The sequence below is a fragment of the Ceratotherium simum genome, chromosome 10 (genome assembly GCF_057802395.1).
Source record: "Ceratotherium simum simum isolate JZ-2026a chromosome 10, ASM5780239v1, whole genome shotgun sequence".
In the NCBI taxonomy this organism is placed as follows: Eukaryota; Metazoa; Chordata; class Mammalia; order Perissodactyla; family Rhinocerotidae; genus Ceratotherium; species Ceratotherium simum.
In genome coordinates this window covers 11049142-11066494 of record NC_141909.1, presented here as the reverse complement: position 1 = coordinate 11066494, position 17353 = coordinate 11049142, and the positions used below count along the sequence as shown (strand labels likewise).

Sequence of the window (17353 nt, the reverse complement as noted above, 5' to 3'; positions counted from 1 at the left end):
CTTCTCAGGCTCTGTGGCTGGTTTCTCCTCAATTTCCTAATCTCTAAATGTTGCCGAGCTTCAGGGTTCGGTCCTTAGATCTCTTTCTTGGCTCTCAACATTCACTAACTAGTCAGTCTCATCCATTCTAATGCCTTTCAATACCATCTATATACTGATGGTGCCCACATTTGTATGTCCAGAATCAACTCCACATCTCCACTTGGATGTCTAACAGGAATCTCAAGCATTACATGTCCCAAATCAAACTCTTCATGCCCCACTCCTCAAACCTGTTCTTCCTGCACTCCTGCCCATCTCAGAAAATGACTAATCCTTCTTCAAATTACTCAGGCCAATGACCTCACAGACATCTTTGGTCCTTCTCGTTCCCTCACATCCCACACCCCATCTGTCAGGATCTTCTGCTAAATCCAACCTTGGTTCTTGGTCTCAGTTCCACACTTATCCTCAATATTGCTTGATATTACTAATAAGACAGTGAATAGTTTCACCCTAAGTGGCCCTACATTTTGCTGTACTTTCTGATCATAAACTGGGATTTGGAGACTTGATAAAAATAAGAACACAAAGAGGGAAGAAAGGGGAATAAACAAGTATTTTCATAGCTTCTCTTTTGTTCTAATTAACACCCCTTGAGAAATGGATCACAGGAGGGATGAACAATGTTCCCTAGACCATGCTTCCATCAGGGCTGCTGAGGGCCCAGGCCATAGCTTTGGTGGCAGAGGCAGGTTCATCAATGACAGGAAATCCTTTTCTCTCTCAAGGCCCCAAGGATCCATTTCTGACCCCAAATCTCTTTCTGATAGATGTTCTCAGAGTTAAGGGAAAGCAAAGCAAGGGTATTCTCTTATGCTGAAATAAACAGGCTGCAAGTGTTTATCCAGACCTTGCAAAGTAGTTCTTAATTTTTTAAAAGAAATCATGGATGCCCTTTGATAACTTGATGACTCAATGCATGTTTTGGGTTTTTAGTATGTGTGGATATCAATTTAGGTTAAAAAAACTAAATACGAAAACAAAGTAGGATGGGTAAACACCTTTGGTTTTGGTTGATATACAGGGAACAGGATATATAGTTTGATCCCATTTGTAATATACTTATCTAGATATATTTTTGTGTGCATAAAAATGCTTGAAAGCCTATACAATAAACTTGGAACTCTGAGGACTGGAATGGGAAGGAACTGGAGAAGGGCGTAAATACTCTCTTATTGAAATTTTTAAGTTTTACTGAGATATGTTTTACATACCATAAAACTCATCTTTTAAAATATACAATTAAGTGGTTTTTAGTTTATTCACAGAGTTGTGCAACATTACCCCTATCTAATTTAAGAATATTTTTATCATTCCCCCAAAAACTGTGTACTCATCAGCATTCACTCCCCATTCCTCCCTCGAGCCTTTGGCAATCAATAATACACTTTCTATCTCTATGGATTTGCCTATTCTGAACATTTTCTATAAATGGAATCACACAATATGTGGTCAGGGTTCATCCATGTTGTAGCATGTATCAGCCCTTCATTCCCTTTTATTGCCAAATAATATTTCATTATATGGATGTGCCACATTTTAGCTATTCATCAGTTGATGGATATTTGGGTTGTTTCCACTTTGGGCTACTATGAATATTCATGTACAGGTTTTTGTGTGGACATAACGTTTTCGTAAATTACTTTTTACTTAATGTTTTTTACTGTTTGTATTAAAATACACAGAAAAACATGTATTTCTGTAACTTTTAAAAATATACACGTTAAAAATTTTTAAAATGTGGTGAAGAATACAACTGACATCATCGACATACAACTTTCATTTTACAATATAATTTGCATCTATTTTATCTATGTTTAGCTGGTTTCAAGAACATTTTCTCTGCAAAAGATTTGCTTTCAAAATGAAATCCACTTGACAACTTATATAGCAGCTCAACCTTCTTATGGAGAGTGTCCCCGCTGTGTCTTACTACCAGTAGCCCCCAAACAGAAGACTTGCCTTGACAGTGCTCACTGAGTGCAAAGTAACACCTCCTTCGGTTTTAAATGCCTTAATTATTCACCTGCTCAATCTCCTTGTTTCTTTTTTTCCCACTCAAACAACAATAATAGGTAGAGGAATTTTATCTTCTGAAAAACCCACTCATCTCATGATCCTTTAAAATTTTGTTGTATCGCTCCTTATATTTAAAACTTACTCAACTATTCAAAGCTTTAACAATATTTAAAATGACACCAATATACAGTAAATATTGGACCTACCTAATGTTGGAGTCAAATTTCTAAAAAGTACATTTCTTGGCAAAATCATGACTGACAAGATCAAGGTGTTATGGAGAATTAGGGGTAGGGAAAAACCAATAAAAATGGCATTAAATGTACTTAAAAACTTACAATAAATAAAAGCTCTAAGAGCTACCACTTACTGTGGCTAAACTAAGTTGTCCATAAATACAAATACTGTAGATCTGAAACCTGGAGTAAAAACAGTACTGCAATGTCAAAGCCATCAGCAGGAGCCATTTCTTTACTTCAAATGCCTCTTTATCTGGTTAAATGGAATTCCATGGTCCATCAGTTCAATTACATTCTTCCCAGTTCTCCAAACTCCATCTCTCTGTCTTTTTTGCCAAATTCTCAGGAAAAATGCCAACTCCTAGGTGAATCTAACTGTTCATGGCTGCACCCACCTATCCAGCTGCACTGCGGAGAGGGTTATACCACAGGGAAGCGGGCCCCCTTCCACCACATCCTCCAAAGGGGCCTCAACACTGCCCAGCAAACCTCTTTGCTGTTTTTGGTAAATGTATTATCAGCCATAAGCTTTTCAAAACTTCTTTTCATCTGATCTAACTTCGGCCACCTCATCTCTGCCCACACTCTCGAGAGATGACCTTCCTAGAAGGGATGCTGAAGGAGTGCAGTTTAAAATAGAGGTTGAATGGGCTGAGTATAAAGACCAGCAGAGCAGTGAGGCAAAGAACCAAGCGCTCAGCCCTGCAGTCACAGGCCCCAAGTCTGGGATTAAATCGCTGACTGGCTTAGCGGCTCTGGGTAAAACACCTAGCCATCGCGAAACCAATCTTCCTCAAATCTGTGATCCTATTATCACTCTCGGAAGACTGTTTGAGAATCAAAATAAAGTATGTGTGAGTACTTTATAAACATTAAACTGCTATACAAATATTTTTAATAATAATAAAAAAAATGTCCCAAGGAAAAACAATTTCAACTACACTAGTTAAAATTTCAGAATTCTTGTGTATTTTTTATGACTTAAAACTTTTTATGTCGTATACAATGTGATTCTATTTTTATAAGGGTCAAAATTAAACTACATTTTTAAAAAGCTATTTCCTTTAGATACATGATTTTGAAAGTATGACAGTGTTTTTGATGGCATCATTATTTCATCTTTGAACCAAATGATTCCTAAGGAATCTTCCAGCTATTAAGTGTCTACTATTCTAAGATCTACTAATTGGTACTGGTAGTCAATTGGAAAACTTTGTTTTTATACAAGATACTTTCCAGTTCATTTTCTCAGACTATATCTTACCTATAAAAATTACAGGAAAAGGCTACAGTAAATATTTTGTTACTAATAGATACTATAAATTGCCTTTTGGCGCTGTCAATTCATCAGAGTATTTATTGAATAAAGAGTAAAAATTGTGGCGTTAGCAAGTGGACTGAAAATAGGGAGCTAAGTAAACTAGGGGCTGTGCTGTCTTAAGTCATTACATATACTGGAATCTTAAAACACAATGGAATGCTGATTGAATTTTGTTGCAGGGCCCTGTTCTGGAGAGTTTAGTTATTAGTGACTTTTAAATGAAAAAGGTTTTGGAGCCATGTACATCTCTATATATGAACTCTTTTGGAATTTAAGATCTCTTGAAATCAGTTACCTTTGTTGTTAATAGAAGTGAAATATTTAAAATATTAATCTCTGTAGAATGATTACTCTATGCCTTATTCCTTGTGATTTAGAAAGAAATAAAGTTGAAACTGATGGTTTCAATTAATTCTGTGACTGCCCTTTATGTTGGCAAGAAAGACCAAGCAGTTCTTTGCTTTTGTTTTTTTCCGAAATGAACCCACATTATTTATTTTGCTTTTAAAATTCCTAAAATATATTTGTTGCCAAGCATTCCATTTAAATGAATAAAAAGAGAGAGAGAGGAAAAAGCCTGTTTATTGGTCAAATTTTAGACTACTACGGGAAAGTCTCACTGAATCAAGACTAATGTAATTGGCCTTAAATGTCAAAATGAGCTTGAACATAATTAGAAGCAAAGCAGACATCAGAGCGTGATGCCTATTCCAGCAGCAAATTACTTTAAGTACAGTCTACACTTAAATATAATTTCAAGAGTAAAAGAAAAGATGGCACAAGCTCATTTGCAAAAACCAGTGAATCTTTTTCTAGTTATGAAAGTGTACGTAGGTGTATCCAATTGTCTCTTTTCTTTTAAACGGCCATGCTTGGGTTCACTTTTACGTATAACATCATAAATGACAAGTAGACAAAATCATGGATGTCCACGGTCTACTAAGATTTCTTTCAGGGTAAGTTTAAATGACATGAGAAGAGACGTTGAGCCATGACTAGCTTTTATAAAGTGATTTAGAGCTCCCAAAGCAGTTAATTGTCCACTATTTACAGTAATTTAGGCAATAACCCTGTGAATTAGTTACTGTATATATTGTAGCCCCTATTGCAGATGGGGAACTGAAGTGCAGAGGCCTTAAATGATTAACCTAGGCCTGCAGGTAGCAAATGGTGTTGCCGGGTCTCTACGCTGGGATCTGTTGACTTCAAATTCCTGCTGTCCTTCTGGACATTACAGATACAAGACATCTTAAGATGTCATAATTGCTTATCTCCTTTAATTATTCTAAATTACTAAAACAAACAATATATATGCCTAGTGTAAGTAATATTTAAAAACTTTACCTCCTTTGTCCAGAACAGTACAGGGTACATATCTGAAACTCCACATTATACTCGACTGATTAATGAAAATAGGTATCTCCAGTATTTTTTCTTTGCTAAAATAAGCTCTACTCATTAACATTTTTCCACACGAAAAGGACATAACCTTTTCATTTTCATGAGAATCTAAAATTACAGACTGTATTTTAATAATAAAAATATTTTATTAATTAAAGACTTAAATGTTAAAGTTCCTATATTAGAAACATGTATCCTAAGGAAAAAACATCAAGATGAACTGAATGAATTTATATTTTTCCCCTAACAATCTTTCTTGCAGAGCATGATATTTTTAGTTGAAAGGTATACTTCCCACCGATTATGTTAAAATAATTTTGAAATGCAACCATCTAGGTGACAGAACAAACAGCTGTGAAAATGAGACCTGGAGATTTATGCAAATAGGAGACTTCTGAATTAATTTTCTTCATAGAACAGACTGTCAAGTTTCTTGCAATATTTATTCTCTATTTCTTAATTAGCAATTTTGCTAATGTCAGTCATATTAAATTTTCATGACGTGTTTCATTGGTAAACGTGCTAAAAAATTGCAGATGAAAGTTGGTATTTTACTTTTGGTGTAATAAAGATTTAGAACATATACAAAATAGACAGTGCTCCTAAAAACACAGACCTATGTCCTATTGTTAAATAAACTGAGGATTTATTAAGACAACTTTCATAACTAAAATACCAGAGTCTACACGGGAAATTTCGTGGTGTTTTCTTACTATCCATTTGTATAATCATGCTCAAGAACAAGGTGCTTCTATTTGGCTTCAAATAGAAAGAAGCTTTGGTCAAGAGATGCTTATACCTTTGTATATCAACAAAAACTACACTTTAGAAATGGAATTTGTCTATTGTTTGTTCTCTTTCAATCAGCTTGATTTCTCATCTCTCTTTACTAAGTTCACAAAGAACTTTACTGCAAATTACAGTCTGCTCTTTTCTGTTACAAACATAAACTTCAAAGCTTTGATTCTATTTTGATAGTGTTTATTTAGTACCCCAATACCTTGTAAGTAAATTTAATAGTTGTTTACAAATAAATATTTGATTGGAATGATTTGACTTTAATAAAGCTGATTTTACAAGTCATAAACTAAAATTAGTCTTACTATACAACTGTATATCTCTGCTAAGAGCATATATATATACACACACATAGAGAGATAGATAATATTCTACCAGTTTTTTCTTAGACATAGATATGTATTTGAAACAAAATTGAATTCAGCTAAAAATATAGTTTTTATTATGCTTTTTGCTTAATATTTTATCATCACCATTTATGTCACTCATGATTTACCGCATTAATTAGCCTGTAAAAATATAGTTTTGATAACTGTATAATATGCCGCCACATTTAACATTCATTTAGACATTCCGTTATGGTTGGACATTAAAGTTGTTTCAAAATTTTCACAATGGTAAGTAAAAAGAGCATTTTTTGAAGATCAATCTTTGTGTGCATCTCTGGTTATTTTCTTGAGGTAGATTTCTAGAAATGCAATTACTAGATCAAAGAGTAAAATGGTTTTTAGTGTCCTGATATATAATGAAAAACTGATTCCCAGAAAAGTTACAGAATGTTCACTGCTGTGTGCAATATCAGGGGGCTTTCTGCCAGCAACGCATGATCATTAACCAAAACCAAAACCAAAACCAATGGACACACCTTGTCTATTTGACATTTTCTTACTGACATGCATCATAAATTAAGGTTTTATCTGCATATTTTCCTTTGTTTTTAAAAATAATTTTTTGGTGGTTATTTTTGACTTGTTTGAAAATTCAAATTTATCCTTCTTTTAGGTCTAGAAATTTCTTGACCATCCAAAACGTACGACGATAGTTTCTTTTTGCTTTACACATTTTCACACTTCAAATATCCTTGCTCTAGCTCATCAGGAAGGTATTTTGATACATAGTACGAGGGGGCTCTGGTATCCTTGACATTACTTGTTTAATAATGATTACTCTTTTAATCATTCACTGTAATACTTTGTCAAATTTTTTTATTGGATATACAGGCTTACCCATTCATCTGTATATTGACCCTAAATCATACTCTTTTAATTATTGTAGCCTTATACACTTTCTTGTTGGGTCTCACCAATTTTTGATGATGCTCCTCACTGCTTCTTTTTTATAACATCTATAATGTAGGGAAAATACTTCCTTAATAGAGTTCGTTTTGAGGATTACATTAGACATATGTGGATATCTGTGCATGTATATCTGCACCTCTTTCTCTCTCTATATCTATGAAAAGTTCTTGTTACAGGGCCTCATAGGTAAAAAGTACATATACAGTAATTATTACTATTAATAATTATCACCTCTGGGAAAATGTCTTTTAGACTTAAGAATAATTATGCTCCTCTAGGAACTAGTTTATTTTTACCGCATAATCATTGTAGAATTTATATGAACACATTTATCTAAGTGCCTATTTGCCAGAAAAACTAGAGTCACACTTGTGCCTGAAATCCAGGAAACATGGGTGTCCTCATAGTGAGCTTCTGTGGTTTGGGTCTTGTTTTTGCTTCCATTGTAATTTTGATTTTATTTTCCCTTTAGAATAATTCTTTTAAATTTTGTTTAAATTTATTTGACCTGGCTATAATCCTTGTTGGACATATTATATTCTTTTTGGATTAAGGCAAAATAAAATAAGCATTTCTTTTCATATATTGTTGAATTGGTAGCAACTTTAAGACTCCCTGAATCATTTTTATTTGGTGAATGATACAGAAATACATTCTTCCTCACACGCCAAGATGGTATCCCCTTTCCTTTATTTTCCATACTGCTTCATAATCCCCCTAATGGTTTTACTTCCTCTTTTCACTTAACCTGAAATGACATGGCTTATCCCAAGAGACAGGAAATGTGACATTTGTCAACATCATTAGCGGAATTCTCTTTTTGGTCATTCATATTACTATGCATACTTATGTCAAATTTCTAGAGTTTTTCTTACAGAAATGTATTGAGTCCATTTCTGTTGGATTGAGGTGGGACTTTTGCCCTTTGCCCCTGCCTTTTTTCTGTGATTCTCAACTGGAATGATGGCATACAGAAATCTAAAATAACAACAAAAACAACCGAAGCAATACTAAGACCTAAGCCTCAACTATCTACCAGGTTCTTTCTATACCCAGTCCCCACCTGGACTGTTTTTTCCCTTTTCGCCTTTCACAGTACAAGATCATAGGATACAACCTATTCGCTTCCATTTGCCCAGGACAGCTCCCGCCACGCCCTCCCCACATGTACTCAGCTGCATGCAGGCTCAGTCCTGTGCACACATGGACTTTATCCTATCTTTTTTCCTGGAAACTAAAGTTTTAAAATTGATTTATAGAGAAGATGTTTGAGAAGGCTGGAGAGAGTCTTCTGCAGAGGTAGGCAGCTCAGTCTTGTGGTTCCTTAAGACCCTGAGTGTTATATCCAAGGCGTGGGCAGTGGGGAAAGAATGAATCCATACATTAGTCATCAAATGGTCTCATGTTTAGTGCCATATATGGAATAGTTAATGACAAGCTATTTCAGATTTTGGCAATAATTTGGCTGTTGGTATTATTTCTCTGTAATATAATTTTTTATTTTTTGCGTTTCTGTGGAAGGTTGCAAAGGATTGACTAAAAAGAATATTCTAAACTGGAATTGGGGCCTATTTTTAAACTTTCAATGCAATACAGAAAACTGAGTACTTACTGCTCAGTTAATGCCCCAATCATTTACCGAGGGGCCTTTGTATGTTGGGCTATGTGATTATTGCTAGGAATTCAGCATGTCATGCTAAGAAGTTGGATTTCCATGCCATTTAAGAACAACACTAGCTGCCTAGTGTTGTAACACAAGTAATAACTTGTTAGCTGCCTGTTACATAGCAGACACAGTGTTAACTAGTTTGCATATATTATATCCTTTAACCCTCCTAATAATCCTCTAAAATATGTACCATTATTCTGTTTTTATTGATGGGGAATTGTAGGTAGCCATGGGAGAGTAGCTGAAATGTCCAACTATAGATTGTATTTTTTATAGGCAAGACTCAACAAAATATTTAATAATATAGTCACCTTTTCATCAGCAAAAATATGCTGACAGAAGCTCATCTTAACTGAATGAGATAAATATTCCTCATTAATGGCTCTCCTTTAATTTTGAAGTTGGTGCAATGGAGTAGATTGATTATTAAAATAATATTAATGTAATATGGCAATTAGTAGAAAAACTGCAAATAAGATGATTGGAAGAAAACTATCAAAATATGAAGTGCAAAAAAGAAGCACATACGATGACGGATTCCAAAAGTGTACAAATCTGGGATTAGGGTTAGGGATATAACGATGCTTTATTCAAGGAACGTAATAATTCCAACAATCGCAGTTCAGTGGACTAATGATATCAACACACAACGGGAGAAGATGGCCATCTCTGTGTGATTCATGCTGCATCAAAATCATCCTCTAAAAGGAAGTGCACAGGATATTATTTTATCACTATGCCACTGATGAATCACCACAAAAATAAATTCAAATAGAAGCAAAAAAACCTTTGATGTTATAGCGGAAAGGAAATAAAGTTAATTTTACAATTTTTTTGTGGGGGAGATGGTTACATTAAGCCATATCACTGTGTTACTTTAAAATTTAAACCAAATTGCTAGTTTCTATCACAGAGCCATGTGCAGGCACGAATGACTATTTGGCCTAAAGCCTCAGACGGGATCGACTTTATGAGACTGTGGAAGATTTGACACAGTAATGGCCACACAGAAAAAAATAAAACATTACCTCCTCTCCTGCCCTGAAGATGCTGGAAATTCCTCAAATGATCATAAATTTTTGTGTTTGGTCAATAAAAATGAATTTTGTTCAAAGAAAATATCTCCTCAGAGAAATAACATTTCTTCCAGTGTAACATTCCTCAAAATAGCTCTTTCACTATTCTCCAGGAAAAAAGTAAGAAAGAAAGAGTAAGAATCTTCAATGGTTCCCCTGTGTCACAATCCCACTCGTGGAAGACACTGCCCGGTCAGGCTCCCGACCACCACTGCAACTCCTTCCTCACACGTCCCTCCACGCCCTGCCATTCTCCATGCCTCTGTTACACTCATTCCCTTTTCCTTATGTGGGGTACTCTCATCTAGTGCCGGTACCCAAATCCTTACCTGCTGAAATCACATGCTCCCCTAAAGCCAACTCTTCATCAAGTTTTGTAGACCACCTTCCCTGGAAGCAATCTCTTCCTCTGCTTAAAAAGAGATGATATTTGGAAGCACAGTGCTTACAGCATAGTAGGTTCTTAGAATTTTTAAATATTCTCCAGGACATCTTTAATAGCACTTTAGAACTGAGTGTACCTATTGTAGCATATTTCACCTCTGGCTTATTTTAGTTCTCTCTTATGTGTCTGCTATGGGATAAGATGAGTTCGTCCTTACATTCTTGACGATGCTCTAAGTTAAAGTCAGTATGTTTGTTTATGTCTGTATGCCTCACAGCTCCATCACACAGAGAATGTTGTCTGAATTACAAACAACAACAAAACAGGACACGATTTATTTAGTCTTCATCGTGAATGGGTGTGTCCATTGTGGAAAATGGTTTTCAATGGTGTAGCAGATTAGGAGAGCGTAAACATGAGGATATGAGAATCAAAGAGGAGACAATATCCAGAATGCAAACAAATGCAAAGAAATGTGGGGCTGCAGATGTTGGGATGGCCTGGCCTCAGGTTGTGCCTATAGAAAAAAAATAAATCTATCCATCGGAAAGAGAGTTAACAGAGTGTTTTCTTTTCCTTCTAAAAAATTTACTAGGGGGCCGGCCCGGTGGCGCAAGCGGTTGGGTGCGCGCGCTCCGCTGCGGCGGCCCGGGGTTCGCTGGTTCGGATCCCGGGCGCGCACCGACACACTGCTTTGGCAGGCCATGCCGTGGCGGCGTCCCATATAAAGTGGAGGAGGATGGGCACGGATGTTAGCCCAGGGCCGTCTTCCTCGGCAAAAAAAGAGGAGGGTTGGCGGATGTTAGCACAGGGCTGATCTCCTCACAAAAAAAAAAAAAAAAAAAAAAAATTTACTAGTGAACCTCAGTGTCTGATCATATAGGGAAAAAATGATTTAAAAAAAACCCAGGAAATTCTGGATAAAATGCAAAAAACACTCTTTTAAAGACCTATTTAAGATTTCAAGAAAATAATAAACACTCCAGGACCAAAAACTAATAGGCTGCTTGAGTCAGGAAAAGACAACTTCGCAGGGGATTTATGATCTCTGCTGGACTTTGGTTTCTAATGTTGTGTCAGGCACAAGGGGCAAAGTCATGGACCCTTTAAAGATGGAGATTGCTAACTGAGATGCCTGAGTAAAGCTGAATATTTACTGGGCTTCACTGGAGGTTGACGAGAAAACAAGTTTAATGGCAAAAGGAGATGAAAAAGGAGCTTGTGAGTCTCAGCCTAGGCACACACATACGGAATCACATTACAACAGCTGGCACTGCAGAACCGTGGGGAATGGAAGCCTAGTTAATACACGGGACTGCAACAGTGGATTATCCAAACGGAAATAAAATAAAATTGTTCCCTGTCTCACAGCAGCCACAAAAATCAATTTCAGGTTAAATGAAGAGCTAAATGTTTAAAACAAAACACAAAACTCAGCCTGACAAGACTGAGTGTTGCTGAGTCGTGAAGTAGAGAACATTCTCCTACACTGCTGATAACAGATAAATTAGTAAACGTACATTGGAATGGAAGTTTATGAATATCTATTGAAGTTGAAGCTATCTTTATTCTAACACACAGCAATTCCATTCCTAGATACACACTCTAAAACACTTTTCACACATGCAGAATTTCATATTTGCACAAGTTAATATGCAATGTTCAGAGTGGCACTATTTGGAGTCGCAAAAAATTAGAAACAAACATCCAAAACCTGGATGCATTAGTTTTCTATTTCTGTGTAACAAATTATGGCAAATTTAGCACCTTAAAACAACACTCATTTATTATCTCACAGTTTCTTTAGGTCACAAGTTTGGGCACAGTATAACTGGGTTCTCTGCTCAGGGTCTCAGAGCCTGAAATCAAGGTGTGGGCTGGGCAGTGGTCTCATCCGGAGCTTGGGGTTTTCTTCCACCCTCATTCAGATTTGGTTCCTGTGGCTGTAGGACTGAGGGTCCTGCTTTCTTGATGGTGGTCCTCTCGGGGCCACTCACAGCCCCTAGAGGCCACCCTCAGGACCTAGCAACACGACAGCTTACTTCTTCAAAGCCAACAGGGGACTCTTGCTTTGAATCTCTCTCTTCAGGAAAAGCCCAGTCCCTTGATTAGCTCAGGCCCACCCAAGATAATCTCCTTTTTAAGTGACTCCAAATTAAGTGATTAGCAATCTATTCACAGGAGTGAAAAGCCATCATATTCACAAGTCCTGCCCAACCCAAGGGGAAAGGATTATGCAGTGGATCAGATATCTTGGGGGCCCATCTTAGAATTCATCTACCACACAGGAGAATGGGAAAATAAATTATGCAGTGTGTATATGAATAGTGAATTTTATATATATATATATATATATATAAATAAATAATGCAATATGTAGTTGCATATTATACTGCAAGGAAAATAAATGAAATACGTGTACATGTACTCATATGGGAAAGCCTCAGAAAATACTGCTGAGCAAAAAAAGCAATTAGCAGAAGAAATAGTGTAGTATGAGACCAAGATAAGGCAGGTTTAAATTATGCAAAAAGACATGTGATTTTCAGTTGAATACAGAAGAACACATTTTATTATTCTTTATATCCCTTTGCATGTTTGAAATGTTTTGTGATAAAATTAAAAATATACGAAACACAAAACAATAAAACAAAAACTAATACAGACTTCAGCAATATTAATTGAACTAATTATAGTTTTGAAGATAAAATAAACCTTGAATTTATTTTAAAAAATCTAGTCAAACTCTAAAGAGCAAGTTGTTTCCTCAAATTTCTCAGTAACTCAGTACAACTAAAAGCATGATTAGTCATTTTTGTGGTGAGAGGAAACATGGAAATCAATTTGTAATTGTTTTATAGCATTTACTGCTTATATTGTATAACTGCTTTGGACATGATTTTATAAGTGAAAATTCAATAGAGCAAATAATTAGCACTTAGAGAACACAAATTAAGAAATCCTGTATCAAATAAATAATATTAAAATTCAAGTACTTTGGGTTATGGAGGGCAGTATATTATTTACAAATAAAAACCACCCCCATTTGTAGAACTGCAAAACAAATGAAGCCTGTTTATTAGTATTTTAGTGCGAAATTACAAGGAATAAAGATATTGAGCTGGGGAAGGACGGACAGTTAATTGCATGTGTTTTAGTAACTTAAAGGCCAGTTGCTTTATACAGTAGGTAGAGGGAAAAGCTGAACAGAGCCGTGGTGAAGCGGCCCCCACGAGCTTTCATCAGGCCTCTATGGGAAACGTGCAACTTGTATTTGACTGTTACAGAAAGACTGGTGGCTCCTGCCTATGCCAACCAGCCTTACGGCCTGTGGGGGCTGTTCCATCAGGAAAAGTTAATCGAATTGCTCTCCTTATAATGCAACACATTAGTCCCAACAAAACAGGAGCCGTGGGACACTGCCTCACAGCAGGACTTGATCTTCTCCTTATTTCTACTTAGCAGTGTGTCTGTTGGGTCCAAATTAGAAGAGAAAGTTATTGGCTTGAGATGACAAAGTTGTTTTATTAAATTCTATCAATATATCACTTTTTTTTTTTTTCTATTGAAAAGATTTCAAGCTCCCTCCCCCATCTCATGGGATTGTCTGCTGAGGCTCTGCTGGCTGTTTCCTCCCTGTCTCTACTTCCTGATGCTACAGATCCCTCCGCGCAGTGTTAAGCGCTTTGGGAGGTGTCAGGAGAGGAGAGCGCAGTGCTCACAATCTCAAGATAGTGTAGTCTAGTAAAGGCAGTAAGAGCCATGCATAAACGCTGATGGTGTGTGACAGAAAGTGACAACTGCCATAAAAAGAGGGGGAGGAGAAATCTAGTACGTGCCAGGCCCTATGCTGCTGCTTTGCAGGTACCATTTCGGCATCTTGGGAGGGAGCTGGAGTCCAGATGCTTCTGGGGAGAGAAATTACACCCCAGCCCTCCTCCTATCACATGTCTATTTACACGCTCTGCGTAGGGCATGAACGAGCTTTTTGGAGACAGAGATGAGAAAACAAATCTTGTTCAGGTTTCAGGTCAGACCATTCTAGTGTCTTTTGTGGTTGTCTCCCCAATATCCATTTCTTCCCATATGATTAATCTAAGCCAATCATTTTGATTCCAGCCATCTTGCCAATGATTCATTTAGGAATGACCAAGTTACCCAATTCTGCCAATGAGAGATGAGAGCAAGTTTGCTTGGGGAAGGGGGGATGGTACTGGGAAAAGTGTCCTTGTGCCTAATAAGGAGACCTAGGCAGAGATGACCCGCTTCCTCCTCTAGATTTTATCAGGAAGCCTGGAAATGTTGCACCCATTTTGCTAACATGTGAAGACAACACACGGAGAAAGAACCTGTATTAGTTTGCTAGGGTTGCTGTAACAAAGTACCAAAAACTGTGTGGCTTAAAACAATGGGAATTTATTATCTCATAGTTTTGGAGGCCAGCAGTCTGAAATCAAAGTTTTGACAGGACCATGCTCCCTCTGAGGCTCTAGTGGAGAATCCTTCCTTGCCTCTTCTAGCTCTGAGTGTTTGCCATCAATACTTGGAGGTCCTTGGCATGTAGATGCCACTCTAATCACATGGCCACCCTCTCCACATGTCTTCACATCACCCTCCCTCTGTGTATGTCTGTGTCTGTATCCAAATCTCCCGTTTTCATCGAATATCAGTCACATTGGATTAGGGCCCACCCTAATGACCTCATTTTAACTTGATTACCTCTATTTCCAAATAAGGTAACATTTGGGGATATTGGGGGTGAGGACTTCAACACATCTTTTGGGGTACATAATTCAACCCATAACAACAACCGAGGGAATTTCAGTGAAAGACCGAGTCCTGGCTTCCTGAAGTCTACCTAATCTCTTGAATTTTGTGAGAAAAATTTCCTAATTAAGTCACTTGTAGTCAAGTTTTCTGCTATTTGCAGCCACAGCATTCCGACAGAATTACACAGACATTTCAGATGGGATAAGGGTCAGGGCAGTGATGGAGGCTCATGAGGGTCCTGGAGGAGTGGACAACAGTGGAACAAAAAAACTGGTTTGTTGAGCCTGATACGGTGTGGAAGGTTCACAGAAGTTTGCTTTGGTCCAGCATTGTTTTTCATTCTTCATTCAAAAACCTATTCACTGGCAAGGATTGTACTAAGCATGGAGGATTTAATGAGCAAGACAGATACTGTCCCTGCCTTTGAAAGCTGTAGTGGGGGAAATCCTGAAATATGAGCCTGAAGAGGTAACTAGGGCCAGAGATGAAAAGATACTGAAAACCATATTAAAATGTTTGTTATCTGGAGGGAAAGGAGAACCTTGAAGCATTTTAAACAGGAGAGTGCCAGGAGACAATTTATATCTTAGAAGGGTCATTTTTACTGCAAAGGGAGAGTGGATTGAAGGGCAGCCAGCTGAGGCAGGGAGACTCACTGGAGAACCTGTGGAATAATGGAAGTGAGAGATCCCTTTAGGATCCGTTTATCTTCTAGTATGTCAGGAAGTACCTGGGGTCTTTCAGTGTGGGTGGAGCTCTGTCAGAGGGTCAATGCACTGGGAAATCACTAAGTGTGCTCAGGCTGCTGTTGCCTCTGCTGTCCCTCTAGGATTCTCCTCTTGGAATTTGGATGGGAGACCACCTTCCTGTGTCCACGTCAGGTCCTCCTAAAGGGGTTTCACAGCAGGTTGCTGGGGCGCAAGATACAATCAGGCCAATCAAACCAGTGTTTAATTTTACATCTAGTCCTATTTTCCTAGAGAGAATATGCCACCTGGATGGCTGGGTCAAGACCAGGTTTGAGAAACAGCCACAGAAAAATTATTTCCCAGGCACAAACACTCAGTCCCCTTTGCCACAACAGGCTCCTCCTGCCTCTGCTGGACTCCTCCTTTTTTCCTGGCAGGTCCTCTCCCTGTCTCTCCAGTGCTCCCCCAGTTTACTCTCCTGCATTCCATAGCTCTGTGGATGGTGGTGGAAGCCAGCCTCCAAGATGGCCTGGACCCCAGTAAAGATAATATAAACAATTGGTGATTTTTACTTTGGGATGCATCATGTGATTTTTCTTACAGACAATTTATTCTCCTAATGTGCTGTGCTTTGGTTAATACTATAATTAACCAAGCCACCTCAACACCCAACCACTGGACAATGAGAAGGGACGGGAGTAAGACCCACAGATAAGTGTCTGAACAGAAGTCTAGCATCGACTGTCACGTGTTTTCACCTGTCTTTCCTGATGATTTCCTGTCAGGCAAGGACCACCAACTGATGGTGCTTTATTTGGGAACGATAATGTCTACTTTCTGTAATATTTTTAACATTTCTTGTAAAATTTGTTATCTTTCAGGGATTTAACTCTTAATTACATTCATGTGCAAGGAAAAATCTACTCCTCCTAGTCATTTCACATGTTTGGACTGTCAACACTGTCAGCTGCAGAATCACTGATTAGGGGCCCCACAGTCACCAGGCTGCTTTCATTAAGATGGTCAAAGTAATCAGACAGAAAGGCACAATTCAGTAATTGGAGACTGAAAATGTAATGCTACTTGATTATTATTATGGCTGGAAAAATAACACAAATCCCAAGGAGCTAAGTGGGCGGCTCTAAAGCAGTCTTGTCTTTTATACAGATACTAATAGACCAACTGCAAATATATTATATAGAATATAACAGAATTGTTTTTTAATGCTTTCTAAACCCCAGAGTTGGGTTGTTTTTGTATATTATACAATACACACAATGCCATGAGAAAAATACTATTTTTACCTAGATTTTAGATGTGAAAAAATAAGAGCTTGAAGAATAATTTGTCCAGTGTCCTATAGTGGAAAAGTGATGGAGTGATGACGTGAAATCAGGCCTGGGTGACAAGAAGTGTAGACTCTTATCCGCAGTGCTCTTTTGTACAGGCCCACAGCCCTTATTCACAACTTCAATATTCAAAAATTTGGAAATATGCAAACGTGTTTTGTTTTGTTTTTGGTAGTTCCTTCAGGGGCAAAAGTCTGATCTGACCTAAGACTTATTTATTGTCTTTACTTATCCTTTTTTGTGTTAAGGTTGATATTTTGCCACAGAAATATTAATATGTAGATTACAGGGTGCTGA

At 37.5% G+C, this 17353-nt stretch overlaps 2 protein-coding genes across 3 annotated transcripts in view; one reads left to right on the top strand and one right to left on the bottom strand.

Annotated features, from left to right (window-relative positions):
• Positions 1-17353, top strand: part of ITGBL1 (integrin subunit beta like 1) — a 1366350-nt gene that overhangs the window by 966767 nt on the left and 382230 nt on the right. The window lies entirely within an intron of this gene.
• Positions 1-17353, bottom strand: part of NALCN (sodium leak channel, non-selective) — a 293641-nt gene that overhangs the window by 132451 nt on the left and 143837 nt on the right. The window lies entirely within an intron of this gene.